This window comes from Pelodiscus sinensis, chromosome 6 (genome assembly GCF_052426305.1).
Source record: "Pelodiscus sinensis isolate ZL-2025 chromosome 6, ASM5242630v1, whole genome shotgun sequence".
NCBI lineage: Eukaryota > Metazoa > Chordata > Testudines > Trionychidae > Pelodiscus > Pelodiscus sinensis.
Window position 1 is genome coordinate 29,870,332 of NC_143057.1, and position 26,052 is coordinate 29,896,383.

General features: G+C 43.2%; 1 protein-coding gene across 3 annotated transcripts in view; it reads right to left on the reverse strand.

Annotated features, from left to right (window-relative positions):
• The window catches only part of JAK2 (Janus kinase 2), a 137,336-nt gene extending 113,622 nt beyond the window's left edge, over positions 1-23,714 (reverse strand). Inside the window, exons 1-2 of one of the 3 annotated variants that reach the window (XM_075931627.2) lie at positions 23,513-23,714; positions 3,965-4,097 (exon numbers count right to left, since the gene is read on the reverse strand). The gene's annotated coding sequence lies outside the window, so the exon portion shown is untranslated. Of the gene's footprint in view, positions 1-3,964; positions 4,098-23,453 lie in introns of all 3 variants that reach the window. The other 2 variants (XM_006115137.4, XM_006115140.5) reach the window with 2 other exon arrangements.
• Positions 23,715-26,052: the final 2,338 nt, after the last annotated feature.

The following is a 26,052-nucleotide window of genomic DNA, read 5'->3' on the forward strand; positions in this document are numbered from 1 at the left end:
AGTTTACTATAGAATTGGCTTTCAGCATTGTCTTCGTTGTAAGATCTAGGGTTACCAATTGAGACAAACACCTACAAGATCTTTATCAGGCATTCTTAAAACTTAAATAACCAACCTGAGAAAGTGAGAAAACTAGTTGACAGAACCAGACAAGTACCCAGAAGTTACCTACTTCAAGACAGGCCCAACAAAGATAGCAACAGAACCCCACTGGTCATCACCTACAGTCTCCAGTTTAAACCCCTCCAGTGCAACTCTGACATATTACCTGTCCTGGAAAATAATCCCTTACTTTTACGGACCTTGGGAGACAGGCCAATACTTGTCTACAGACAGCCCCCGCAACCTTAAGCAAATACTCACCAGCAGCCATACCACATCACAGGTACACTCACCCAGGAACCTACCCCCCGAAACAAACCCTGTTGCCAAATCTGTCCACATAACTATACAAGCCACATCATCACAGGACCTAACCACATAAGCCACAACATCAGAGACTCATACAACTGCACACTCTCTAATGTGATATATGCCATCCAGGGCCAGCAATGCCCCTCAGCCATGTATATTGGCCAAATGGGACAGACTCTGCAACAAGGATAAATGGACACAAATCAGACATCAGAAATGGTAACACACTTAAACCTTTAGGTGAACATTTTAACCTACCTGGTCGCTCAATCATGGATTTAAAAGTGGCCATTTTTCTACAAAGGAATTTCACCACCCAATTATAGAGAGAGACTGCAGAAAGGGAATTCATCTACAAATTTGACACTGTTACGCTAGGCTTGAATAAAGACATTAATTGGTTAACACATTACAAAGTCAATTTTCCTGCCTTTCACATCCGAATTTCACATCAAAAGCTATGATTGGGACATATCCAGCCCACTTAATTAGCTTCATTAACACAAGTCCTGCCAAGTCCTACAATTGGCAGGTACTTCTTTTGCTGTTATTTCCACTCCCAACTCATCTGATGAAGTGGGTTTTACCCACAAAAATCTCATGATACATTTGTTAGTTTTTAAGGTGCCACAGGACTGTTTGTTGTTTCTAAAGTTACAGAATAACACAGATACCCCTCTGATACAATTGATCTATGGTAAGCAACCTAAATGTGGTATGATTTTTTAATGTATATGACCAGGGCTCGACAAATTATAGAAAACCCTACTTGCCAGACAAAAAAAGGACTCACCACCCCCACTGCGTGACCCCCACCATGCAGGTGTACGCTACCTGGAGAATGGGATGACCAGGACAGCACGTTTGCTTCTGTGACGGGGCAGGTCCGCTCCGCAGCAGTGAGGACAACCTGCCCCACACTTCAATGGCGCCGACCCCCGTGCTGCACGGGGAGCGTGGCGTTCTGACAGCGGTCTGCGCTGCTTGCTCCCGTGCAGCCACCCAGCTGAGCGGCATGTGGGGGAGGGGGGCTGAGTCCTGGGATGGGAGCTGGAAGCGGGGATGGGGCTGCACATGGGCTTAGGGCGGGGCCAGAGTGTGTGTGCGTCCCTGAAGTCAGGGGAAGAGGCGCCGGCGCAAGACAGCGCCGCATTCAAAGGGAGAGCAGCAGAGGAAGGCAGAGGGGAGAGGAGACGGAGTAAAGTAACGGAGGGAGAGGGGAGAAAAGGAATGAGCTAGAAGACGGCGGTGGGTGGAGGAGTGAAGGGTGAGAGCGGAGGGGGACAAGAGACAGAGGAAGTCAGAGAAGGCAGGAGGGAGACGGGAAGTGGAACAGAGAGCAGAGCGTGGGGGCAGAGGACGTGAAAGGAGAAGTGGAGGTAGGAAGCAGCCCAGAACGGGGTTCCTTGCTGTCTCTGCTCTGGGCTGCTTCCTACCTCCACTTCTCCTTTCACGTCTTCTGCCCCCACGCTTTGCTCCACTCCCCGTCTCCCTCCTGCCTTCTCTGACCTCCTCCGTCTCTCATCCCCCTGCGCTCTCACCCTTCATTCCTCCGCCTACCGCCGTCTTCTAGCTCATTCCTCTGTTCTCCCCTCTCTCCTCCGTCTCCTCTCCCCTCTGCCTTCCTCCGCTGCTCTCCTTTTGAATGCGGCGCTCTCTTGCACCGACGCCTCTTCCCAACGTCAGGGATGCACGCACACTCTGGCCCCACCCTACGCCCACGTACGGCCCTGCATGTGGCCCAGCCCCCGCTTCCGGCTCCTGTCCCAGGACTCAGCCCCCCCTGCACGCCGCTCAGTTGGGCAGCCACACAGAAATAAGTGGCGCAGACTGCTGTCAGAATGCCACGCTGGCCATGCAGCACGGGGATCGGCGCCGTTGAAGTGCGGGGCGGGTCACCCTCGCCACCGCGGGGCGCCTGCACCCCGTCACAGCTCGCCAGCTGCCAAAATCTACTCACCACGGGCAAGTGGGCGAGCATATTTGCCAATCCCTGTATATGACATTTTATCACAAGTCCAGTATACCTGAGTGGCAAGACAGGGTTGAAAGTCTAAAGGGACTGGTTGTGACTCCACAGTAAGACTGCTAAAACCATCCAAGAGTTTGCAGCTGTTACTGGTTTGGTGAAATCTAATTACATTATGAGGTCTACCCTGAGGCAGCCACTTCAGACAACATATCACCTGAGTCTCTAGTTCGTCAGCATGCCAGACAATTACTCACAGCAACTGGCCCACACCCAGTCTTTTTCTGCTGGTTTTAGCTTCCTCCTCCATCCTGTTCCTTTCCCTTTTCTTCTTTGTATTGTACTGCCAAAATTTCCCTGCTTGAAAGGCCCTTACTGGACAGTTTCTTCTTTCCAAATTCCTCTCCTTGTTTCTCTCTCTTGCCACCCTTCCTCAGGTCAGGGTTTCCCAAAATTACTCTTTTTGTTAGTTTGTTTGAAATAATATCCAATCTATTGAACAGACATTTTAGAAGACAAATCTCTTACATTTTGTATTTGTATCATTCAAAAGCAATTTGTTTGCTACAAGCAACTTCTAAGACAGATGCCCTGAAATATTTTATTGTGAAAGGGCCATCAAATCCCCATTTAGAAGCAACCAATTAAAAGTACAGATTATTAAGACAAAGATTTTGTCATGACCATAAAGTAAAACAAGAGACAAAGAAAAAGTATCTGTAAGAGGTAAGGCCATCATGAGAGATTAACTTTTAGAGAGGAAACATTTGCATAAAATTACATACCATTCAAATAACAAAAGTAGTATTCTAAGAAAACTATGCCAATTTAAGAGTATGTCATTCATGAAGACTACCACCACAGTTACTCATTCCTCTTTCAAGTGAAGATGACTGTACACGTTTGTTTATTGGGGATGGTTCAGAGCTTCGAAGTTCAGATCCAGACTTTTCCCAAAGTTCAAGAGCACTTTGAGTCATGATTCTGGGGTAAAGGCCCATCATTTTCAATGATTATACTATTTTCCCACTGTATACTGAAATCTCTCCCCCTCCCAAAACAAGCAAAAACAAACATGACAACTACAAGAACAATAAACTTTAGGTTTTATAATATGCCCAGATGCTACATTTATTACCAACTTTCCATTTGGAAATAGGGATATGGTATTTTTCTATATTTGCTCGGCTATAATTATAGTTTGGATTTCTCTTTGTTGAGATAGACTGTGGTGACTACGGGACACTGAAAGATACTGGACACTTGCACATAGTCAAATACCTGTATTTCAGCTATCAACTATTTGAGAAAGATGCACATGTATACTTCACACAGCAGAAACAAGAAATAAAGGGGAGTGGGTTTCCTTGGTACCCAGTATCCTTTTCAGAACATGAGAGGGTCAGAGGAAGAGATGACAAATGAAACTAAAACATTAACAGGCAGAATAAAGAGAAAGAAGACACGTGGGTGTTTTTGTTTTTACTCTGCATGCCTTTCTGAAAAACAGTTCAGAGTAGCCTGCAAACTTGTCTCTTTCGCACATACAAGTTGGACAATAAAAGATATTGCCTCTCTCACCTTGTCTCTGTGAAGACTTGATAGACTTTTCCAATGCTACATTATTTGTGGCCAGAGTTCTTGCAACTCCTCCAGAAATTAGTGCTCTCTCAATCCAACATTAAGTTTGATGTGCACTATATTATTCCTGTTTCTGTCAACATAGCGAGAAATGGTCAAGATCACCAGATTATTAAGTCTTTTATTTTCTTCTGTACAATGAACAGAGCTCACTTTCTTCAAATGTTTTGTACAGGCTAAATAGTTCATTAACTGTTAATGAACTGTATAGGTACTGTACATTTCTTCTGAGGGTTACTATGATAATTATATTGTACAAAGCAGTGAAGCTCCACTATCTTCAAACTAAATATGAAGGTCAGAATTTTGCTTTTCTTTGTCATGACAGCCAGAATGAAAGAGCAAAATATGGAAAGACAAATTAATGAGCTGATATCCACACACATTTAAAATCTGTAAAGGCTGACCTGTCACCTCTCTCACTGCTTTGTACTAGGCATGTTAATGGGTAATTGGTTAAACGGCTACCCAGTAAGCATTGCCATTAACAGGTAGTGCTTATCGGGTAATGTTTAAATGGTACCCGGGAGCAGCCCAGCAGCAAGCCCCTCTACGTGGAGGTTGCCAGCAGCAGCTGTGACAGCCCCTGTGGAGGTGGGGACAGGAGCTGCAGTGGCGGCCCCTACAGGGGAGGCTGTGAGCTGCATCAGTGGCCCCCTATGTCGAGCCTGGGAGCCACCAGGATGGAGTAGTCCTTCCCTGAGGTGGAGGTCACTCTAGCCCGAACCCAATGGGCGGGGAGGGGTTCCCCCACTTACCTCCCTTTAATGAGTCAAACGTGGTGTCAGCACTGCGTTTAGCCAATTAAACAGCATTTTACATCCCTACTGTCTACACATCATTTAACACTTTAAATATGGCTGTAAGCACATTATGAAATTTCATCAGGCATATTGCAGTGACAGTATTCAGGGAATCGGCCAGGTTGATTCTGTGAAGACTTTGCAGATGTTTCAGAACAAGAAGAACTAAAATTAGCCTATTGCTTATTTTGCTCATACTTCACTCAATCTTTGAAAGACTGCATATTTCACTACCCCAGACATGGATTAAAGGCCACAGAAGAGATGAGACCCGGAGTGTATTGATTTTTTTTATAATATGCAGAGCTCACCAAGCGGTGGCGAACCCCGCTCGCCAGCCACACGGTTCTGCGAGCTGCGCATGCGCAGATCGCACAGCGCCAGCTGTGCCGGCTTGTAATCTACTCGCCACAGGTGAGTAGATTACATAATTTGTCAAGCCCTCATAATATGTTTATGTCTAGATTTGACCTCTCATACGAAGACACACATTATTCAGCATCGAATAGCCTAGCAGCACCTTAAAGATTAACAAAACGTATAGATGGTATCCTGAGCTTTTGTGGGAAGAACCCATTTCTTCAGATGAATGGAGTATTAAAAGTCCAGATCCAAGAATAAATAAGGAAAGGCGGGGGGGAGAGGGAGGGAAGGGGGAAAAAGAGAAAAAATAGTGAATTAGTTGAATAATTCAACTGCACCAATAACGAGATACAATGAATAAGCCCAAAAGGTTCCTCTCATTATAGTGTTCTAAACATAAATAAAGAAGTAAAAACTTAGAAAGTAAATACTGGATTACAAAAATAAACTATGAGTAGTCCTGTGGCACTTTAGAAAATAACAAAAACATACAGGATCATGAGCTTTCATATGTAAAACACAAAGGAGAGGCAACAGAAACTGACTGAAAAACTAATTTTCTCTCTGTGCAGATACAAAATTGGTATGCACATCTGTCTCTGCAAAAATGATCTATGATACCTGTGGATATGCAAATATCCGCAAATTTGCAGCGTTTAGATACAAAATGTGTAGCCACAGCTGCATATGCAAAAATGAACTGTGGATATCCACAGATCTGCAGAGCTCTACGTATCTCTGCTGTTGAAATGCAGCAGAAGTAGCAAAGCAAAAAGAAAGCATTGCTAATTTGAATACACTTATTTGCATAAATTTGCACATTATTAAAAACAGACACGGTCCTAAAACTTTATATAAACAGTTCTGCTTATTTTTCACATAAGTAAACAAGAAACCTGCTGGTAAGTGAAGAATAATCAGGATTTTTTAACTGCATGTATGAACAACATAATAACTGCAGTTAGGATCTGTTTGCATTCAGAAAGAAATCATAGTGTGATATGTGTGTTAAATAATTTGTACTATAGAAAGGGATAGAGTCGTCAGTGAGGTGGGAACCCACTGTTCTAGGTAGGCACTGTACTCACTAGGACTGTCCATGCCTCAAAGATCTAGACGTGTAAATTATATTCTTAATTACCAACTGTCTGTACTCAAGTTACAAAACAGGGATTTTCACAGCATGAACCCACCGCTGCCCCAACTTCTCAAGAATGCTCAGAGATACAATTTTACATTAGCCCTCTAGCATTCAAATATGTACTGTTTATATTAATTAACGCAATGACTGTCGTTTGTTTTGCTCTTTTCTTCCCTCTCCTATTTTCTGTCTTCTGCCCTGCAGAGCTCTTCTACTCCTCCCTTCTTAAAATATTTTCACCCTATCTGCCACCTCCTTCCACTCAAAAAAATCAGTTTCCCCCTAAATCAACTAGGTGGGACCTCCCTGGTCCAGCACCCTTGTGACCTAAGTGGTCCCGAACCACAGGAGTTTGACGGACCAGGGAAGGTTCCGCCACCAGCCCCCCACCCCTGCCAGGGCCGTGCGCCTCACCACCCACTGTACCAGTCCGGTTGCTCTCCCAGACTCCGGCCCTGCTGCGTACAGCCAGGCTGGGGCACCACTTCCCACTGTGCTGGCCTGGCCAGGGCTGCGCTCCTGGGCACTGCCCTGCCGCCTCCAGCCCAGACGGGATTATCCTCCCTTCCCCTGTTGGCTGGGGCTGTGCTTCTGTTTGCTGGCTCCACTGCTTTCAGCCCGGGCAGGGCTGTGCTCCCAGCCCTCACTGGATGGTGCTGTGCTCCCGGGCACCGGCTCTACTGCCCTTGTCCCAAACTGGGCTGCACTACACACCGCCTGTGATCTCCTCCATGCTAGCCCCACTGCCACCAGTCTGTGCTCCTCATTGCCAGGCCAGCCCCTGAACCTGGCCAACCGGGGTTATCTGCTCCAACAACATCTTTGATCCTGCTGAACGATAAATCCTGCCAGAACACTGATGTTGCCAAACCAGAGTGTCCCAGATTTTAGAGATTTAACCTGTAGCAGCCACCCCTCCCAATCACATTCCCTTCCAGGCAACATCAATTCTTATCATCCCCCACACATCAAAATGAATTCTGATCTCCCCTCATAATCAACCTCCCTCATAATAAAAGAGATTTTTTTCCCCACTGTAATTCAATTTTGCTTACCTCCCCGCAATTACAATCAGTTTTTCTGGATCGGTGCTGAACCAGAGAATTTGCAAAACCACAGGAGGTCAATATTGTCTAGCACCATTACCAGCACTTGCACTGCTTACTGGGCTCTTAGAAAACATTTAGGGGGTAAATTAGAGCTAAATAACAGCACAGAACACTGAAAGACAGAACTGGTAGCTATAAACAAACTTTATGGGACTGCAGGAAACCTGGGCACACCCATGATAAGTGGACACCTGGCTAACTAAAATCATGTCAGACCACAGATATTGCCGGATTAGAATGTGCTGGACAAAGGCTCAACCTGTAGAACAATAGCTGTGCTTTATTTATTCTGCTGTCACCTTTTTCCTTTCTATTTTTCCCCTCAATGGCCTCATTGCTTGGCTACAGAGATGTGAAGTAGTAACACACTTCTGCCTCTCAAGAAGCGGATGCTGAGCTGTCACCCTTGAGCAGGTTGATCTGGAGGGGATCTGGAGCTTACCATCCTCCCTTTCAGGAGGAGACCCAGCCCCTGGCAAAGGAAGAAAAGTAGTCCTGGGAGCTGATTGTATATGGGAGTGTGTAGGGTACATGAAAGTCAACTGCTGCAGCTGGTAGCCCCTCTATTAAATGGGAAGGACTGTAGGGGAGCCAAGCTCTGGTGAGTACCCAGAGGCAGCAACAGGAGCTCAGCAGGACTGAAGAAAAGAAATGAGTCACTGGCAAAGTGTAGGGATCTAGGCGCCACAGAGGCAGCTGTTGGAAGGATAGGAACAAAAGAGCCTTTAAATAAACTTCAAAGAGGTAGCCGAGTTAGACTCTAACAGGAAAAACTTAAAAAACAACAAACAGTCCAGTAGCCCCTTAAAGACTAACAAAACATGTATGGTATCATGAGCTTTCATGGGCACAACCCACTTCTTTTTAAATAAACTGTCTCCATTCCTGCTCTCTGCCTACTGATAAGCCCACCTCTGAACCACTTCTCTTCCATAGTCCTGCTGAGCCCTGTTCCTTGCCCTTGCTCCTCTATCTGATGCAGCTCATCCTGGCTCCAGTGAGACATAAGGTGTGGGAAGAAAGGAGCTGATGCAGGAGACAGATTCTTCTAGGAGTCTGTAGTACCAGCTCCATTATAATGCCTGGAAAGTGTCTAGCGTGTGGTTTGGGCATAAAAACCATTGGGCTGGTCCAACTCATTGTGCACCACTGGGAAGGATTTTTGAACCACAATTTGGAAACTGCTTTTAAAAAAGCCAGTTTGGTAATATGGCTGAAGCCAGCCAAAATACATAATATGAGCCAGACACTACCCTGGTTTAACAAGTGCAAAAGGGTGAAAATCTTCTACTGATTTCAAGGCAGGGTACATTAACCGAAATGAAAGTGATTTACATCATCAAGTTTAATTGTAAATTTTAAAGAGCAAGAAGGAAACCTTGATTTAAATAATTGATTTTTGCATTTGTACTTTTTTTTTGTTATTTCTCTAAAGAAAATTTGATTCATATTGGCTGTTCATTATTAAAAATGGTTGATTTCTTAAGCATATAATATATCCACACACTTTTATTTAAAACTTTAACTTACATTTATTCAGATTCTAAATTTTTGCTCCTTTGTTAGAAAATAATGAAAGATACAGCTATTTATTTGATAACTAATTTTTTTAACCATGATTTGTGTCAAGCTACATTTGGAATTCAATTATAAAAGGAGAAAACCAGCATTGTAAAAATAGTTTATTAGTTAAATAAAACAACCTTACATGTGCCACACACATAGGAAAAAAAAAACAAATTTACCAAACCATGTTCTGCATTTAAAATTAAATGATGTATTAAAGGAAGTACTGTCAACAGTTAGTGAACTGAATTTATCGGTTTCTGATTACCATGATCTTCGAGGTTTTAGAACAAGCAGATTTCATGCTCTCACCAAGGATGCCATTTGGGGGAGGACAGGAGGACAATAACCCGCTTCCCCCACAAAGTTTGAAACCCTGGATTTCATACTTGAGGTCTGCTTAAACACTGCATGCCCTGGCTCCAGAGACAGTTCTTAAATGCAACAGAGTATGAGCTGCTTGCAGCTTTGCCTTTGAGGCAGGGAATTTGTTATAAAAAGAGGGAGGCAGATAATTAAGAATGACAAAAGACTTATCATTCAAGTAACTGAAAGATTGTTAGATCATAATGGAAACATTGCCAGGTACTTAAAAGATTGGGGGGAGGGGGAGTTCAAAGAGTAGCAATGATCCTTGTGCTCCTGGGATTTGAATTTGGACCAGTACTATACAACTTATAAATGTTCTTGAAAAAGGGGGTAAATAGTGAGACGGCAAAATTTGCAAATAGGACAAAATTACTCAAAATAGTTAAGTCCAGAGCTGACTGCAAAGAGTTACAAAGGGATCTCACAGAACTGGGTGACTAGGCAACACAAGGGCAGATGGAATTCAGTGTTGATAAATGCAAAGTAATGAACATGGAAAAATATACCTACAAAAATGATGGGGCCTAAACTGGCTGTTTCCTACTCAAGAAAGATATCTTGGAATCATTGTGGATAGTTCCCTGAAAACATCTGCTCAATGTGCAGTGGCAGTCTAAAAACTAAAAAACTAACAGACTATTGGAAATCATTAGGAAAGGAATAGATAATAAGACAGAAAATACCATATTACCTCTAATATAAAGTCATTGTATACCCACATCCTGAGTACTGCATGCAGATCTGTTCACCCTATTGTGATGGATAGGAGAACTGCTGGCCGCACACAGTGACTCAGGTAGCAGGCAGGTTAAACTCAGATAGCTAGCAGAGGTGATAGCAGAAAGCCAGGAAAATCAATGGGAAAGACAGGTGAAATTTGAATTGAATTGCCACTGTTTCTCTTTGCATGACTTCTAAGATAAGGGCTGGAGGGAGCAACATGCAGTCTTCAGAATTACCATATCTACAAGGAATACTGTGCATGATGGGAGTGAACTGGGCCTTGAAGTGCAGATCAGCACGGATCATGAGCAGAAAGGAATGTATGTTTAGTCACAATCAGGGTATTTTTCTTTGTTTTGGTTGTTTGGTTAAGCTTCTCTGTGTGAATCCATGCCTTTCCTCCCCTATTCACTTCCTAAGTTGTACCCAGAGATGTTCTCTGATTTAATTTGCTTTACTCAGTTGCTCTGTAACACCTACCAACCAAGTATGCTTATCAAGTATATCTTTTTGTTTTGTTAATAACATCACCTTTTTTAATTTGATGATTTAAGTCTTGTGTCCTGGAAGAAGACACAGGTCTGTGTGTATGCATGCCTAAGACTGAGAGGCCAGCTTCCAGAGACTGCAGCTTGTTTTCTCTTTTTTTTCCCCAAGCTCTCTTGCGGTAAAAGAGCTTGAGGGTCCAAGTGATTTCTAATTTTGAACCGTTTTGTTTTTTTAAAGAAAAAAATGTACTGAATTTAAAAATCCGATTCAATTACCCATTTTCACTCATCCTGTCTCAAGGGAAACATGCTCTTCTTTTTCCCCGGGAGAACCACTGTCAGTGCAGAAAGACAGGTGCTTGCCACTGTACCATATCTCCTCAACACAATGCTTTGATATCTGTAGTGCCCCCCATCTTGGTAAGTTCCTCCTAAAGAATTCCACTCAGGGACATATGGATTACAGGATGACAAATCAAAGCAACGCCAGATGCTGGGCTTACACGAAGTTTCAAAGCAGCAGCACCACAAGGAGCCCGGGATCAGCTGGGGACTCCCCAGCTGATCCCGGGCGCCGTGTGGCTCTGCAGCTTTGAAATGCTGGGAGTGGGCTTCCGCAGCTCTTCAAAGCGGCAGCACTGCATGGAACCCGGGGTCAGCAGGGAGTCCTCAGATGACCCCAGACTCCACATGAGGCTTTTACCTTTAAAGTGTAGCAACAGCCCTAGGGTTGTTGCTACACTTCAAAGGTGGAGACACCCTTTTGACTAGTTGAATAGTCAGTGCAAAATGCATTGACTATTCGATTAGTCAATTACCCATAATGTAACATCCCTAGTTGCAGCATCTCTGACTGAACAAGCTTTAGACATGGCCTTCTGAAAAGTATCCTCTAAAAAGGAAAAACAATAAACAAATGATGACAAAAATGATGTTGAAATTTGTTTGGACATATCTGATTTTTAATGAACTCTCATGTGCAATCTGTAGCAGAGATTTCAAGTAATACAAAGCTCCAGAATTTTTTATTTTAAAGCAGGGTAGATTAATTTAAATCAAAGCGATTTAAGCTAAGATTTGGAGTAAGCTTAAATTTGGAGTAAGCCCCATTGAACTCACTGGCACTTCTGTTTTTTGACAAAACAAATATAAAACGGCATTCCCCTGGAAAAGATGAATTATGCTAAGGAAAATACTCTAGATTTCTCTTACTGCAGCTTTCTGTACTGTATACTTGAGTGATTCTAAACCCAGTTAACTAATTAAACAAGCTATAAGGATTAGCTAAGCTAAACTTTTTCTTTCGAGATCTAGTAACATCTGACATAGCAAACAGCTTGGGAATTTACTTATCAAATCATACTTATACTAAAAGGCAAAGGCTGCGTCTAGATTGACATGATTTTGTGCACAAAATCTTGCCACCTGTCTACACTGGCCGCGATTATTTGCTCAAGAACACTGACTTTGTAATGTACAAGATCAGTGGTTCTTACACAAATACTATGATGCTCCGCTCAGGGATAAGCCCTCTTGTGCAAGTATTCTTGCGCAAGAGGGCCAGCGTAGACAGCAACATTAATTTCTTGCGCAAGAAAAAAAACCTTTTGCGCCGAGGCACATGCCAGTATAGACGCTCTCTTGCGCAAATACTTTCAACGGAAAAACTTTTCTGTTAAAAGTATTTGCGCAAACTCATGCCAGTCTAGACGCAGCCATACAGTCTCGAAAAATGATGAATTGCAAAGTGAATAATTTAAGTTACAAACCAATTGATCCACTCAGCCATAGCCACATCTTCATCTACATCAGTGCTGGGCAAGATGCCGACTGGGGGCTGGATCCGGCCTGCCTAACACTTTGATGCAGCCCACAGACTGCATCTGGCTGCTCTCTATGTATATGCTGCTGCACATGCACATGAATTTCCAGGCTGTGGCTCAGGCAGTAAAATCTTATTTAAATGGCTAATGGCTCCCAATAGCGGCGCTACTGGCCAAAGCAACAAAGCCCTTTGCCATGTTTTTAATTCAAAGCCTTTGGCCCCAGACAATTCTAGAGGAAGGCTAGTCCCCAGCCCTGCCCCTTTTACCTCAGGATCCTTCCAGGGCTGGAGCCAGCGCATGACCACATACCAAAATTCATTAAGTGGTCTTCCTGTAAAAATTATTGCCCACCCTTGATCTACATCATTTTCTCTCAATAAGCAGTTTTCCTTATGATATTTCATACTTGCAACTAGGCCAGCATCTTCTGGCACTGCTTACATGTTTTTCTTTTTTACCCAGGGAATGAATTTCTTCAAAGTATTCCCAGATAGGGTCTCTTACATCCAGAAGCCATGACAGTTTTTCTGAGGTAAAAGTGTGGGGGGATATAGGAAGCTCTGTGTTTGCAGAATAACGTCTTTCCTTTTCCTTTCCAGTCCAATCCACTGCCCCTTCCTATATATTGTTTTTCTGTCTTTAAATCAATGTCTCAACTAACTCCTCTTCTGTGCTTGGACAAGGTCCACCACTACATAAGCAAAGAACAAAAACAACCCTATCCACCCTGTGTCTTTCTTTGCACATGTTACTTTTTAGTTTGCTGAGAAACAGAAACTGGAAGCTCAGAATTTTCAAGTATCAAGAGCTACTAGTTAGGCTGGACAGACTCGAGTCATTAATTCATTTTTTGAGACTGGAAGTGTATGTAGGGTTGCCAGATGGTTTCAGAAAAAATACCAAAACAAAAACAAAAACAAACCAAACAAAAAATACGCCAGGAAAAAGTTTTTTCCCCCTCAACGAAAAGGACCCCGAGAGTTGTTAAGCAACACCGTGGCCCCTTTAAAATTGCAGGGGAGCAGCTCAGGGAGGCAAGATGGCGAGCCAAAAAGCCTCACCATGCCATGTTTAAAGGGGCCAAGGTGGGGGTTTGGGGTTTTTTGCTTAACTCTCAGGGTCCTTTTGTGTGTGTGGGGGGGGGGGGGGCTTTCCAGTTAAATATTAGGGGGGGTTACATACATTTTTATGAATACACTGTCTTTGCTGAAAATCCCCCAAGGTCACAGAACCTGCATCCCCTCCTGCCCCCAAGTTCCCACCCCAGTCTCCTGCCTCAGCCCAGATCCTGCACCCAAACTCCCTCCCACAGTCTTAGGCAGGTGGGGGGGGGGCAGTCTTGGACCCATTCTAGGCACCACCAAAAATTCTGCCAACCTGTCCCCTGGCTGGGAACCGCTCCAACCCTGGGCAAGGAGTCCCCTCCCCTGCCCTGAGCTTGCTAGGACCCAGGAAGCGCTGGGGACGGGAGCTGTGGCTGGGAGTCCCACTGACCCAGCAGGTGCAGGGGGAGCGATCGCTGGCTCTGACCCGGCTGCAGGAAGCAACTCGCCACCGCTGCTTGTGGGGACTCTGGGGCCAGGCTCCAGGCCTGATCCCTGAGTCCCAGCAGGGGCTGCTGCAGGGCCCTGGAACCCGGGCTGCAGCCAGAAGGGGGAATCTCCGGCAAGGCCAGTCCCGCTGCTCTCCAGGAGCCTCTTCCAGGGCAGCGCCCCCAGCCTGGCCAGGCCCTGCCCAGCCCAGCCCCCTGCCCCAACCCCAGGCTGGACAGCGCTTGGGGGGCAGGTAAGAGACACCCTGGGAGCGGCGCCCCAATGCCCCAGGCTGCTCCAAGGCCTCCCAGTCTGCAGGGATTTTAGCTGCCTTGGTAGAGTGGGAGATTAGTAATTCCCGCCCCTCTGCCTTCATATTGAGCCGGACAGCCCTGCAATTTCGCCTCCTGGCTGGGAAAAAATAAAAAAGTACTGGACATTTTAGGTGTCCAGTATTTTCTGAATATTTTACTGGACAGAAGGCGAAAATATCAGACTGTCCGGTTCAATACCGGACACCTGGCAACCCTAAGTGTACGTAGAGCATGTTTGTGATGAAATTTAATTGTAATTGTTATGAGAAATGAGAAATTTAGTATATTATTGATTTTTTTAAAATCAGAATTAAAAATCCAAATTTCTAAAATAATAATTGATGTTTAACCATCCTGTTTTGAAGCTTTCTTTTCCAACTGAAATGTCCTTCTAATGTCAGCTGGAACTATCCTATATTAAGGATCATGAATGGGATTAGGATGCCAATTTTATTTTCAAGAATGCCATTATGTAGATAAGTCAATAGTACATTATTAACTTAAGTCTCTAAATATTATAGCTATTCAAACACTTTCCATGTTGTTCCAATATCTACTCTTCCCTATACTGAAGCTCACAGAATCTTCATATACTTGCTTTATTTTTATTATAAATTAATAAAAAACCAAAATTGTTTCTCATGTTTAAAAAAATAAATATTTTTGGATTCAATAGGTAAGTCCACAATCAGTGAGAAAAACAGACTCACTAACAGCACTGCTAGTGACTTAGAAATTTGGAGAAGTGATTTAGAGAAAAGAATTGGAGAAGTGCGGACACCACCATTCCCACCCCCAAAAAACACATTTTAGACCGATTCTACTCTCACTCCAGTTTAACATAATTAATTTCAATAGAAATACTCTTGATTAATCTCAAACTAGATTTTCACTTCCTTACACTGGGTTTATGCCAGTAACAGTGCAACTGCTTTCACAGTTGAGAATATGACCCATTGTTTTTAAAACAAACCTTAAAGAAATGGTCTGGTAGCACTTTAAAGACTAACAAAACATGTAGATGGTATCGTGAGGTTTCGTGGGCACAGCCCACTTCTTCGGTAACTTGGGTCACCTGAAGAAGTGGGCTGTGCCCACAAAAGTTCATGATACCATCTACATGTTTTGTTAGCACTTTATAGTCTACTGGACCATTTGTTGGTTTTTTTCTGTACAGACTAACTCAGCTACCCCCTGACACTTGAAGTAATGCACAGTGCAGTCTCCCCATAACATACACACCATCCACATTAGCTTTAATAATTTAATTATATTGTGACAGGGACAGGCCAGAGGGATAGTTTAGAGAGTGAGTGAGAGTGAGAGAAAGAGAGAAAGGCAGCTCTAAAAAGCAGCAACAGCCCTGGCTAATTAGGAGAGGGTTACTTCAGAGCAAGGAGGAGCAGCTGACCTGGGGTTATCATGGAAAGAGTGGGAGCAGCAGAGACAGGGCTCCTATACATCAATTAGGGCCAGCTGATCTCTCTTGAGGATGCCATTGAGCCTTTTAAAAAGCCCTCCCTGCTGGAGAAAGGGGGACAAAGTGGGAGAGTATAACAGATAAGAAAAGAACCAGAAAAACTGAAAAGAGGAATGATAGCATTGCTAGAGACAGCAAGGTTGGGGGTGATGAGCTCCAACAAGGAGCCTTTGGGCTCCCTTCCCTCCCGGTAGCCTGAAAGTCCAGCTGGTAGCTGGGGAAGACTGTTTACCCAGCTCAGGCTGACCAGGGAGCACCTGCCCAATGCTCTTTTTAGCCAAAATACAGAAGCCCAAACCCTGGCAAGGAGAAGTGGGACCCGTGCTGCAGTACCTAGACTGTGGACTGAACAGGGGTCTGGGTCCCAGGAGTGGGACTGCTCTTGCCTCAATATACTAAACAATACTTGGTTTACATATTGCATGGTATATTAAATTACACTGATTGCTCAAGGGGCAAAAGAAAAAACAGACTGTGCATTGCCAATACCACACATTATTTCAAAAGTGCCACTCCCTGGTGTAATATTAAAAATGACAGTTTGTTCAAAGCTATTTTGAAAGACAGTTTATACATCTGATAACTCTCACGGTGAGAAACCCTTCTCAACAGCACGCACAGGAGTCTGCAGAGTAGAAAACTATTTGGGTTTGTGCCTTTTTGCTTCTCTCTGATATAAAAAGTCAATTTGAGAAATGTTTGATTTATTTGAAGTTCATTTCATGTCAGTTTTCCCACCCTTAGATTAACAAGGAATATGAAGTTTTGCCTTCTTTGTTTTTGTAGAGAACTGGAGTAGACATTTGGGAGAAATCTGATAAATGAGGAGGCCATGCCATACACAATAGCTGCTCCCTGGCTCCAATTCAGGGGTTCTCAAACTTCATTGCACTGTGACCTCCTACTGACAATAAAAATTACTACACAACCCCAGAGAGGGGAGGACTGAAGCCTGAGCCCCACTGCCCCAGCAGGGGACCAAAGCCCCATCACTTCAGCCCCAGACAGGGGATCCATAACTTAGCCACGCTGCTCAGATTTTAAGCCCTTGGGCTTTGGTGGTTAGGCTTGGGCTTCGGCTCCGGTACTGGCACCGCTAACCAGCCCTGGCGACCCCATTAAAATGGGGCTGTGACCCACTTTGGGGGCTTTCCCCACAGTTTGAGAACTGCTATCTCTTCCCCCCCCCCCCCAAAAGACTCAGACAAGGATGTCAAAGACAAGAATGCAATAGGTCATCTTCCACGTCTCTTTATGAGCTTTCAGTAGTGTGTAACCTTTCTTGTGCTCCGCAGTTCCATGATGCAGAATGGAAGGAGCTGGAGACCCAGCGTCCCTTTTAACCATTTATATTTTACAAAATCAACAACACCATAGTACAACACCAATACATTTTGCAGGTACAGTTCTAAACACTCAAGGGCATTCCTCATTATTCATCGGAATTTGGGCCAGTGCTCAGAATTCTCTAGATCAGGAAACTCCTGGCAGAAAAACAATTTTACTGGTTATCTTCTTTTCTACAACAGTAATTTAACCCTATTTAAAAAAAAACAAAAAACTGATGACCAACCACACCATACATAACAGTACATGTGTCACTTGGATCTTGTTTTGCTAATTTTTCTTCTGCAGATAATTCTGAAAGTGAAGTTTACTCAAAATGCTAGATCCTTGAGAGCCTTTGATGGACAAAAATCTTTCAGAAAATATACATTTGTGTTTATGCTTCATTTGACTCTGTCTCTTCCCCAACATCTATTTAATTCACCTTGGAACTCTTCTCAGTGAACACTCAGCAGCTGTTTTCCAATTATCCATTTTAAAATTCTCTTTCATTAACAGTAAAAATTGACTAACTGGCTAATCTATATTAGTATCTGAGATATCACCTTAGGCCCTGGTTGGATCTAGTCCCATGGTCTTCATAGCATCCCACGGAATTCAATGGGCTTCCTGCCTAGATGCAGTTGCAGGAATGAGGCCTCAGAAGGTCAGCTGAGTAATATAGATGCAAGATTCAGTGTCTAACATCTATCTTGATTAGTCATTTAAAACAATTCCATTTCATCTGTAAACATTCCCCACGCAGTGCTACAAACCAGGAGGGTAGTAATGCACAAGAAATACAAAATGAAACTTACAGTAAACAAAGTGAAAGCAACCAGTTTATTTCATGATCCAAATTAATGCAGAGCATAAATTTAAAATGTACTGCACAAGATTTAAATTTGAATTTTTAAAGATGATCTTAGTTTCAATATTTATGGTGTCAAATTTAGGCCAACAAAAATGGTATTAAGTTATTTTTATTTTGCTAGTGCCCCTTTAAAATATAGACTGTGAATAAATAAAAAACCCACAAATGTTTCTCTCTCAGATTTGTTTAGCCTGTTTCTGAACAATAAAATTATACAGGTTGAACCTCTCTGGTCCGGGATTCTCTCATCCAGCAACATCTGTAGTCTGACTGGACCATGGCTGTTACTGGAACAGAGAACCCCTGGAAAGAGAGCCCTAGCCAGTGGCTGGGAGTAGAACTGGTCTGGCAGCTGGCAGCTTGCAGAGCTAGTGGCCTAGGGGCAGGAAACCCCCCACTGGCCAACAGCTGGAGTGGAGCCAGCAGCCAGAAGCCTATCAGCTGGTAGTGAAGCCCCACTATCTGGGGGCATGGAGCTAGCTGTCAGGGGCAGGGAGCCCCACCAGACAGAGCAGGGCTGGGAGCCCTCCTGGCTAAGAAAACAGGAACTGAGCAGGCAGGCGAGGGGCAGCGCATTGGCTAGGACCAGCAGCAGGAGGGGCTCAAGGCCTGACCTCCCCATGGTCTGGCAAACTCTTGTTTGGGACCACTCAAGTCCCCAGGGTGCCGGACCAGGGAGAGCCAACCTGTACTACATAACAGTCATCTCACAAACTGCTTTCTAGCCCAAAACAATGTTCTTCATTAATCCTTTAAACAAATCTCTATCTGCTATGCTATCTTTTAGGGCAGTAAAGTCTAACGAGCAGATCCTTCAAAACTTATGCATGTTAATAGCTTTACTCAAATCTCATTGAGTTCACAAATATAAATATTGCCACAACTCAGTTCCACTGACATGTGGATAGTACACTGAACCAGGACTCAGGAGACAGGGATTCTGTATCTGGCTCTCCACTGGTCTGCTGTAGAACTTTGGGCAAGGCGCTTTACTAGTCTGTGCCTCAGTTTTCCTCATCTGTAAAATAGGAATGCTACTGACCTACTTGTAAAGCACTTGGAAATCTACTAATGAAAAGCATTATATAAGAGCTCGATATTATTCCTTAAGTACAAGGAAGACTGGCTGAACCAATAATTAGAAATAAAATTATAACAAATTGAGGTGGCCACAATATGATACAGATAAACCAGTGCATCACCTGTGAAAGGATAGCGTGACCCTAAAATCTATAATAATTCTTTGAACATGTCAACAATATATTGGATAAAGGAGAACTAACTAGAATAATTTTATTGCATTTTCAAAAAATATTTACCAAAAATCTAACTCCAGAAATTCTTAAGGTAACCAAGTAATCATGAGAATAAGAGAAAGTACTTTCATGGATTAGAAACTCCAAACACTTATGCATGAGTATAAATGTTTGCAGGATTGGGACCTGAATGATCCATTTTCCGCACAGCAAAAGGTTAACAGCAGGGTGGTCCAGTGTCCTATATGGGACTGGTATTTTTTAAGACACTTTTTAGTGATCTGAAAAAGAGTGAAAAGCAAACTGGCAAAAATTGCAGATGACAATCATTTCAGTTAAAAGACAAGAAAAGACCATGGAACAAGAGTTCCCAGGCAAATGAACAGCACAGGGGCAAGTAAAATTCTATGCCAGTAAGTACACAGTAATTAATACAGGAAGAAATCATTTCAACTATCCATCCATACTGCTAGGTTCTATATTAACTGTGCACACTCAGGCAAAAGAACTATACTACAGGATGGGAAGATCTATGAGAAATTGTTCACCCTTTTTCCAGACCACTGGAATGCTAAACATGAGAGAAAAATTTGTATAGCAGAGAAACAGTCCAACCACTGTGGCACTACACAGCTTACTGCTTAAGAAAGAAAGCAGAAAACAAAATGTCAGGCTGCATAAAAAAGAGACCTGAAAATATAGCATTGGTATATACTTATCTAGAATTCTGTAACATCCTATCTCAAAAAAAAAAAAAAAAAAAAAAATAGAAGAGCATCAGAGATATGGACCGGCACTGAAGATACTGGGACTGTTTAGAGAGGAGACCAGTAAAAATTAATAACAAAAATAATAATTAAGTACATTGGATGTTCTTATTCTCCTTCTTTCACAATACAAAGAACACTCCATGAAACTTAAAAACACATTCAAAACTGATCAATGATTTTTTTAATATAGTATATATTAGTCTGTGGAACTCATTACCACAAGATCATAGCTGCCAAGAACTTAGTAGGATTTTAAAAGAATAAGACATGTATACATCTAAAAGTACATCTAGATAGGATAAAATTATAAGGGAACTAACTCTTCATGCTACAGTACATAAAACAACCACCCTTCTTCCCAGAAAGTTATCGTTGTCTGCTACAAAGTTCCTTGTACCTTCCTCTGAAGCATCTGATACACTGTAGAACAACACTAGTCAGACTGACAACTAATTTAATGTGACATTGCATTCCTAGGTTGCTGTATTGTGTATTCCTAGGTTCCATGTTTACATTATTCATCTGCAACATAACATAGCCCCTCATGTTAAGCACTGCGTAAATGAACAACTTCAATATGGAGGGGTTGGGGGCACCACCTTTCTTTTCAGCATCAACCACATACTGACCATTGTAAGTAACAGACTGTCAGACTATAACGGATCAATGATATGATAACTCCCATTTGCCTCAATGATGAAGGACCTAAGATGCTCTGTGGAATATTATATCATCCAACAAAACAAGGGCCACAAAAATGATTAGGGGTTTGGAATGGGTTCCATATGAAGAGAAATTAAAAAGACTTGGACTTTTCAGCTTAGAAAAGAGGAGATTAAGAGGGGATATGACAGAGGTCTATAAAATCATGACTGGTATGGAAAAAGTGAATAAAGAAAAGTTATTTACTTATTCCCACAATACAAGAACTAAAGGTCACCAAAAGATATTAATAGGCAGCAGGCTTAAAACAAACAAAAGGAAGTTTTTCTTCACTCAGTGCACAGTCAACCTGCAGAACTCCTTGCCAGAGGAAGTGGTGAAGGCTAGAACTTTAACTGGGTTAAAAAAAGAGCTAGATAGATTAATGGAGGTTAGGCTATTAGCCAGGATGGGTAGAAATAGTGTCCCTAGCCTCTGTTTCTCTGGAGGTGGGTGACAGGGGAGGGATCACGAGGATTATCTGTTGTGATTCCTCCCTCTGGGGCACCTGGCATTGGTCACTATCTGCAGACAGGATACGGCTAAATGGACCTCTGGTCTGACCCAGTATGGCCATTCTTATGTAACAAAATGCTGTTATTTTACATAAAATACACATTCTAAAAACCTTCAGGTGAAAGTACTGTATATACTGTAGTATCTGTAAATTGCAGCATTTTTATTTGATTTAGTTTTGCATTTAACATTTCTGAAGATACAAATACACTTAATGGAATAATCTACAAAATGTTACTCCCAGATATTTGATAAATCTTCTCTAGCTCACCTTTCTATAATTTAATTATGTCTGAACCAATGTAAATCTAATGGGAGAAATACAAACGTGATCCTGAATTGAAACGCTGAGCCCAATCCTGCTTGTCTGACTCACATGAGTAGCCTCTCTAGCCCTGGTGAGAATCATGTGGGTGGAAACCTTGCACCCACAGAGTCCACTGAAATCAGTTCAATCATAACCATAAGCCCCATGAATGCTTCTTTTTAGTTGTGTGACTGTTTATTGTAAAAATGTGTCATATACCCCCAGACTTAGATATACAGCTCAGAGAATGATAGTGAAAACTTTCAATAACTATCCTGACAGACAAATGAGTAAAGAAACAGTACAGCTGCTAGCACACAAGTAACTTCCTTTTTGTCATACTCTATGGTTGTACCTAACAGTTTTTTCCATCTCATTTGAGAGCAGCTATTCCACAGAACATATTTTAAGTCCTCCATTATTCTATCCATCACTCTTCTAATGGCAGCAAGTAAGGAGGAGCAAGAGCAACAGCATTCACCACCTTTTATTTTCCCTTGTACTGATCTACACAGCAATCTAATGTATCTATGGAGAATGCTAGCCCCTCTATTGCAACTTTATAAGCTCCCTGCTGATTAGAATTTCCCTTCCCAACCACTACTTCCCTCTGTTTTGTCACTGGTATTTATATAAAAATGAAAAAGCCATGAAAACAGTTCAGCAATAAAATACCTTCCCACTCCTTCTCTGCCACAGACTACTGACTAGAGTCAGTAGTCCTTCATTCCAGTTACTAAGGAGGTTCCTCTGTAGTGATCCATTACAGGGGACTGGGTTAAAACTTCCTCGGAATCAACTAGTACAAGTTACCACCAAAATCAGGATAGACTATTTGTTCCAATCCATTATGGCAATGCTTGTATTTCTACCTGCTCTTCACAATACTGTCCCATTATCCAAAGTAGGGAAGTGGAGAGGAGAGGAGACAGAGCTTAACTCTGACCACGGCAGCACACACACATTGCAATTACCAGGCAGATAGGGCAGGTAAGGAAGCCAGTCAATGTTATCTGTCAGAATCTGTCCTCTTCCTCTCCCTGTAGATCCACTTCTCTTTCACTACTTTTCCTAATAGATAATATATATTTATATTTGCAACACATGCATATGCATTAAATCTGATGGTTGAAAGTGGGAGGGGAGAAAGCTTGACACAACCCTCAAGACGTCAGAAAACTTACCGATCGCTAATCTGTTCAAAACCAATTATGAAGCCAGAGTCACCAGCACAATTTTCTCTAGTTATTCCTGAACACTCTGCTCAGCAACTCACAAAGAAAGGCCTTTTGTGACACCTAATATTTACTAATACCAGGGATAGCACAATCCATTTCCCGTTTTAGACAGCGAGAATAAGAAATTGCTGCTTGATCATTTTGGTTTGCCAATTAGTCACCTCAGTAATACACAACTGCAGATGAAAAGGTATCTCCTGAAAATAATAAGTATTAATCCATAAACCCATAGCTGAAGGAAATATTTGCTTCCAAAGTAAGCTATTTACAAACAAATCAGACCAGCAAATTGGAAGATTAAAATACCACCACACAATTAAGCTTCAATTTTTTCCATTTCAAGGCCAACAGTTATGCTATCATCCTTCCTGCGGCGCGATAAGCAGAAAGAGGAAGACAGATTCCTACATATGCAGGGTCCATAAGGTATTTGTTGGGGGTATTATTTATGGACAAGACAGACTAGATTCCAACGAACTACAATATATACACCATCCGAAAGAGGAGGCCAGGCCTTCCCTGCTTAGCAGAAACACTTCTCCTCTCCCTCACTCTGCAGCGAGAGCCTAAAAGCAAATCGTTGCAATTACAAAGGGGGACCCAAAAAAATCCGGGTGGTTTTTGTTCTGTTGAAGGTCTCTGTCCGGAAGCACTTACAAACCACACACAGAGGCACCCACGGCTCGCACGCACGGTACCTCGCTACTACTCTCCGAATGCACAGACCTGCCCGGCGGGGCATCCGGCGGGGCGCAGAGAAGTTGGCTGTCGCGATGCGCACTCACCCGCCGCTGCCTTTCCTGGCCCCTCGCTCCGCCAGCTCCTTCCTGCGGGACGCGCTGCCCCGCGCCGGGAGCGCGGCGGGGCGGGGACAGAGTCCGGTCCCTGCGCTGCCTGGCTGCGCCGCGCCCGGCTCCCTGCGCGGCTCGGGGGCCGGCTCGCGGCGCTGGGCTCCACAGGCCTGTGCCCAGGGGCCCCCCGGCGCGTCACCGCCGCGTCATCGGCACGTCGAGGCCGGGAAGCGGCAGGCTCCAGCGGAGGGGAGGAGCCAAGGGCGAGGCTCCGCCCCCCCAGCGCCGCTCCCACGCAGCCCCCGCGAGGTGGGACTAGAGCCCGCGGGGCTCCGGAGCAGCCAGTGGGCAGATGCGTTCCAAAAGCAAAGGGGGGCGGCAAATAGTTCTCTAGGGGCAGTGGCCATCCATCTTTGCAGCTGAATGTACCACTGTCAGAGGCTGATTTGCCTTGCCCAGCCCAAGTTTCACCTCACTGCAAAACTATGTGCTGACAAACACAAAACTTCATATGCGTCAGGGCACACTCACTGAGAAATGGCTGACATTCTCCTTTTTACAGTATAATTAGAAAATTAATCTAATAGAATACAAGTATTGGACTTACATTTCAGTGCACAGGCAGCAGTATATACAACTAACAAAATCATCCAGGACTTGGTGGTGATGGGGGGCGGGGGGGACTTCAACTATCCAGACATCTGCTGGGAAAATAACACAGTGGGGCACAGAGTATCCAACAAGTTCTTAGAATGCATTGGAGATTTTGATTTTGATTTCAAAAGATGGAGAAAGTGACTGGGGGGAGGCTGTTCTAGATTTCATTTTAACAAATAAGGAGGAATTAGTTGAGAATTTGAAAATGGAAGGCAGATTGAGTAAAAGTGATCGTGAAATGTTAAGAATTCATGATTCTAAGGAATGGTAGGAGGGAGAATAGCAAAATAACTAATGGATTTCAAGACCACAGACTTTAGCAAACTCAGGGAATTGGTAGGCAAGATCCCATGGGAAGCAAGTCTCAGAAAAATCAATTGAAAAAAGCAGTTTTTCAAAAGGACATTATTAAGGCCACAAAAACAAACTATTCCACTGCATAGAAAACATAGAGGCTACGTCTAGACTGGCATGATTTTCCGGAAATGCTTTTAATGGAAAAATTTTCCGTTAAAAGCATTTTCGGAACAGAGCGTCTAGATTGGCACGGACGCTTTTCCGCAAAAGCACTTTTTGCAGAAAAGCGTCCTGGGCCAATGTAGATGCACTTTTCCTCAAAAAAGCCCCGATAGCCATTTTCGCAATCGGGGCTTTCTTGTGGAAAACAAATCTGAGCTGTCTACACTGGCCCTTTTGCGCAAAAGGGACTTTTGCCCGAACGGGAGCAGCATAGTATTTCCGCAAAAAGCACTGATTTCTTACAATAGGAAGTCAGTGCTTTTGCGGAAATTCAATGGGCCAGTAGAGACAGCTGGCAAGTTTTTCCAGAAAAGTGGCTGATTTTCCGGAAAAACTGGCCAGTCTAGACACAGCCAGACAGTGTGGCAAGAGACCACCTTGGCTTAACCAGGAGATTTTGAATGATCTAAAATTCAAAAGGGAGCAGAAAGTAGAAACTAGGTCAAATTATAAACAATGAATTTAAACAAATAACACAAGTACAAAGAGGGAAAATTAGAAAGGCCAAGGCACAGAATGAGCTGAAAATAACTAGACGCATACAGGGTAAAAAAAAATCTATAAATATATTAGAAGCAAGAAGACAACCAAGGACAGGGTAGGCCCATTACTAAATGAAGAGGGAAAAGCAGTAACAGAAAGTGTGAAAATAGCAGAAGTGCCATCAATTACTTCTGCCTGGAGAAAAGCAACAGTTTCTCTGTTTTCCCAAGCCATCATGGGAGTTGTAGTCTCTAGGGCTAGATTGCAGCACCAAGGATCCTCCCAGTAAAAGTCAGAAGCTCCTATAGTAAAGAGAACCTACATAAACAAGACATGAGAAACAATTCTTCCACTCTACTCAACTGGAATAATGTGTCTAGTTCTGGGTGATGCATTTCAAGAAAGATGTATATAAATTGGAAAAGGTCCAGACAGGAGCCAAAAAAATTATTAACGATCTAGAAACATAACCTATGAGGGCAGATTGAAATAATTGGGTTTGTTTAGTCTGGAAAACAGAAGACTGAGAGGGGACATAACAGTTTTCAAGTAATTAGAGTGTGTTACAAGGAGAAGGGAGAAAAAATTATTCTCCTTAGCTGATAATGATAGGACAAGAAGCAATGGGGTTAAATTGCAGCAAGGGAGGTTTAGGTTGGACATTAGGAAAAACTTCCTAACTGTCACAGTGGTTAAATACTGTAATAAATTACTTAGGGAGGTTGTGGAATCTCCATCACTGGAGATATTTAAGAGCAGGTTAGACAAATACCTGTCAGGGGTGAGCTAGAGATGGTACTTGGTCCTGCCATGAGTGCATGGGGCTGAACTTGATGACCTCTTAAGATCTCTTTTAATTCTGTAATTCTAAGTCA